The sequence below is a fragment of the Bubalus kerabau genome, chromosome 19 (genome assembly GCF_029407905.1).
Source record: "Bubalus kerabau isolate K-KA32 ecotype Philippines breed swamp buffalo chromosome 19, PCC_UOA_SB_1v2, whole genome shotgun sequence".
NCBI classification, from domain to species: domain Eukaryota; kingdom Metazoa; phylum Chordata; class Mammalia; order Artiodactyla; family Bovidae; genus Bubalus; species Bubalus kerabau.
The window spans coordinates 10,691,932-10,696,895 of record NC_073642.1 but is presented as its reverse complement, the minus strand read 5'-3'; positions in this window follow the sequence as shown (position 1 = coordinate 10,696,895).

The following is a 4,964-nucleotide window of genomic DNA, read 5'->3' as shown; positions in this document are numbered from 1 at the left end:
GGAGGTGTTATAGAAAAAGCTGTATGCTGCATGATCTCATGAGAGGTAGATTGGGTTGGTGGTGGTTGTTCAGTCACTAAGCCAGTCCAACTCTTTGCGACCCCATGAACTGCAGCATGCCAGGCCTCCCTGTCCATCACCATCTCCCAGAGTTTGCTCAAACTCATGTCCATTAAGTCAGTGATGCCATCCAACCATCTCATCCTCTGTTGTCCCCTTCTCCTCCCGCCTTCAATCTTTCCCAGCATCATCTTTCCAAATGATTCAGCTCTTCATATCAGGTGACCAAAGTATTGGAGTTTCAGCTTCAGCATCAGTCCTTCCACTGAATATTCAGGACTGATTTCCTTTAGGATGGACTAGTTGGATCTCCTTACAGTCCAAGGGACTCTCAAGAGTCTTCTCCAACACCACAATTCGAAAGCATTAATTCTTTGGTGGGCGGTAGAGGCCAGATCAAAATGGCTAAGATGGCCAAGACAATATCAAAAGGCTTCCAGTGGCAATTAGATGATTTTTGTTATTTTTATCAAGAGTGATGACAATAGGTGAAAGTAAAATATGAATCTAAGAAGGGCTACAAGGGTGGCATTAGAAATTAATTCATTCTGCCAGTAAAGAGCAGCAGGGCTATAGACTGAGACAGTTCTTGCTTGGGCCCTGATCCTTTCTGGGTCTGTTGCTTGAGGCAAGTTACTTAAACTGTCTCAGCTTTATTTTCCTAATTTTTAAATGGTATTGACAATAATGTAATTCTCTGGAAGCATTGTGAAGTTTAATTAAGAGGATCCGTTTACAGCACTCAGTACAATGCCCAGTGGTAAGAGGGATGAGCAAATGCTTAATCTCTGTGTATTTGGAACATTGAAAATTTTGCATAAAATAATTTTACCTAGGAGCCCTTGGGTACCTGCTTATGGGAACTCAGGTCCTAAAAAGTTTCCTGCCTTTTTTCTCCAGTTTTTTCAAAACATTTATTGAATATTGTGAGGTGCTAGGCTAGGTTCAAAGAAATAAACAAACATATGCATAAAATGCCTTCCTTGGATTTCAGTGTTTTGCAATTGAATGAAGATAAAAAAATTATAGAAAACAATGTAATTAAAAAAAAAAAAAACCTGCACGTAGTAATCAGAGAAGCAGAAACTCAAAAAAAGGCACTGGGGGGAGAGACCAGAAAGTCAGGTTTAAGTCCCATTCTCGTGTTTGTTCTCTGGCCTTGGGTTCCTTTTATTAACTTCTTGGCTTTTGGCCAATTGTGAGAATGTTGGTTGCCAAGATCTCAAGTTTCCTGTTGAACCTGAAGATGCTAAGCCTCATAAGGTTATTGCTGCCATTCAGACCAATGCTGGAGGTCATTCCCTCTTCAAAAATGCAGGTAATGATTTATGGAAAGAGTGTAGATTTAGGCCTGGTCTTGAGGAACTGGTAAGATTTCTCTGGGCAGAGTAGAAAGGAAGAGTGGTCTTCAAAGACATAGGAGAAGAAATCCAAAGGTAGACAATTACAGGACTTATTTGTAGGTACTTAGACACCTAGCATCAGACGATGGATGTAATCAAGTGATTCAGTCTCAGATTTAGCCAAACTTTATTGAGAAGCTCTATTTAATAAGCACCAGCCTGGGCATTTCACATATATTTTCTAAGTTAACCCTCTAGTTGTGTGGGGTGGTAAGCATCATTACTTCTTTTTTTTAACAAATGGGGCATGGATACACATACAGGTGATCACAAAGCCATTCAGATAATGCGAGAGTGAAGAAAGTTTTCTGGGGCAAAATATACATCTGGCCTATATGGTCTATATAATTGTCAGCTTTCTGTACGTGGAAACTGATATTCAGAAAAGTTAAGTAATTTACTGAATGGAAAAGAGTGACTTTGTTAAGCTGGTATTCAAATTTGGGTTTCCTGAATCTAAGTCTTGTGCTTTTCCAGTATACAATCTTCCCACTAGGAGAAGCCAAGAGAGGAATCTGGAATGAAAAGTAGTTTTAGACTGTAAATAGTCAATGAAGCAACCCAAGGATTGGGTTGAAAGTGTGAAAGTGTGAGTTACTCTGTCATGTCCAACTCTGCAATCCCATGGATGTAGCCTCCCAGGCTCATCTGTCCATGGAATTCTCCAGGCAAGAATACTTGAGTAGGTAGCCATTCCCTTCTCAGGGGATCTTCCTGACCCAGAAATTGAACATGGGTCTCCTGCACTGCAGACAGAGTCTACCATCTGAGCCACCAGGGAAGCCCAGAGACATGGTTAAGAAAGTACAATTCAGGAGTGGTGTCCAAAGGATAGAAGTAGCAAGGTAGGTTCAACATGGAACAAAACAGAAATCGAGTGTGAGCCATGCTATGACTTGATATTGCTAGAGCAAGGAGAGAAATCAATCAAAGAAAAGAGATTCCTAGGCTATTGAGGTCTTTATTAAGCCATCCTTCTGTCCTATTTGAAGAATTTGACATATACAGAAAGCAATTGAAATTATGTGAATGGTTCAAGGGTAAATATAAAATCCCACTATGGAAGCCATGTTTGCATTCTACGATTTATCAAATCATAAACGGGCTTCAGAGCTTTCTGTAACCTGTATTCATAAGTAAAGCAGAGACCATTTTCTGGTTAAAAAAACATGAATCAGCCTATGAAATAGAGTGTGACTCAAAGTTTTACTGCCAAAAAAACTAGGTAAGTTTGAAGGAGAAACTATCTTTTTGTGGTCTTATCAGTTTCTCTGTTTTAATAGGCTCTTGTTTGCAATTGCCTCCCTGTCAATACCCTGATTATACAATTGCCCTTCTAACTATAGATGGATATTTTATTTTTTTTCCTGAGGTAGAACTTCACAAATACTGCTTTGAATAGCTGGAGATTAACAGATCTAATGGAAAGTGAAAGTGAAATCACTCAGTCGTGTCCGACTCTTTGCAGCCTCATGGACTGTAACCTACCAGGCTCCTCTATCCATGGACTTTTCCAGGCAAGAGTACTGGAGTGGGTTGCCATTTCCTTCTCCAGAGGATCTTCCCGACCCAGGGATTGAACCCAGGTCTCCCAAATTGCAGGCAGACGCTTTACCCTCTGAACCACCAGGGAAGCCCTAATTTTCTAATGGAAAAACAAATACCAAATGCTCAAGGAATATCTAACATGGCTAATTTGAGACGCAATGTTTTTTAGTAATGAGGGGGAAAAATGCTAAACTGCAATAAATTAGTATTTTCTTTAAATATATTGAATATAAAGGTAAATTGAGAGTATAAAGTGGCTAACGCTTTCTGTTTGCTTCAAATAGTGTCAATTCAAACCCCATAATGGGCAAAAATTGATAAAATTAAAATTATCAGTGTAGTTTTCAGCTTAATTTGAAAAATGCTCATCTATGTGTCCATCTTAGTAAAAGAGCAAACCTTTTCAAGAATGTTGGAAAGTAGATGGTTGCTCTTTTATCCAATGGTATCTTTCATTATAAATGATTGATATTTGATAGAACTCAAATACAGCAAACAAAACTGAAGGTAATATATAACGCAAATATATTTAGTCTCTCATGCCCTTCAAAAATAACCTGAACTGGAATCGCGTCTATATGCCATAGACCTCTCCTATTTCTCTCACTTTCAGAAAGTCCAGACAACATGTGGAAAACTGTTGTAATGTGAGAAATTATACTCAGTATTCAATATGCTATGAATCAGCATGCAGTTTGCCTAAATACGAACAAAGTCCTGTTAACTTTTTCTTTATCGAAGACATATTCTAAGGTTAACAATTGTCTGGTGTCAAGAGCCCTTGAAATTTCAATGTGAGTGGGTTTTTCACTTTTCATTTTTTTTTGGCGAGGGTGGGTGGGTCCTGCACTACTTTGGCTTCTGTGAAGATCTTTGACTTGAAGAAATAGCAGTCTAGTACAAGGTCCTGTCACGCGGAAGGGCTGTGGGGATGGGAGAGATGGAACTTGGTGAGGAATGCTCTTGCTTGCTTTATTTCATCACTGCAAAGCAAGGCGCTAATCACAGAGCCAATGCGTTCGCGTCTATGAGCTCCCTGTTGTGGTGGCAGGCCTGATGGTCCCAGGTACCCCTGCTTTCCAGCTGGGTCACAGTCTGTCAGTCCATCTTCTGTGTTCTGCACTTTGATATGGTAACAGTTTGAGTTAAAACTGAAAAGTTACAGTGAGTTATTTTAGCAGAATTAAGTCAGATAAAGTTCTATATTCATCTTCTTGTATATCCACTGACTTACTCCAATTTAGCATATTTTTTTTTCTAAACAGTGCTAAGAATTTTTCCAAACCATGCACAATTAATCTCGTTTGTATTTTTTCTGCAAGGGATGATGTGGATATATTCTATGGACCCCAACCTGTTTTTATCAGAGTAAGACGCTCAAGTTCTGGATGATGTGATTTTAAAATGATGCATGTGAGGAAAAGATACCACAGTGACTATTCACTACCATCCTTCATTTATTTTTTGCCTGTAATCCTGGGCGGGGTGGGTTGTTTCCTTCACGCACTGCTCCTGTTCACATTTTTCCCTTTAAAATTGCTGAAGCTTAGCTGTTGCTATTTGGTGTTGCTTGACCCTCCCGGTCAGCAATGACTCCCAAGGGTGGAGGAGAGTGTCCTAAAGTTCTGAAGGGGAAAATTTAATCAGCAAAGTAATCATTTCTGCTGTGATGGAAAAAAAAAAGAAGAAGTCTAGTGTGAATGACAAAACATCTGTGGACCACCAAAAAAGTCAATTGGAATTGGAAGGAGGTAGACCTAAAAAAAATTGCTTGGAAGGCATAGCTTTAAAGGGAAAATGAATCAGAAAAGAGTTCTGAAGTGTTAGAATGCACTGCCTAATAACTTTAAATAGTCCATTGAGTCTTCCGGAATTTTTTTTGTTCTTCTTCAAGAATAATCTGCTTACATCGTTAAGACCTCAGCTAAGCTCAGTAACACAAATTACCAGATG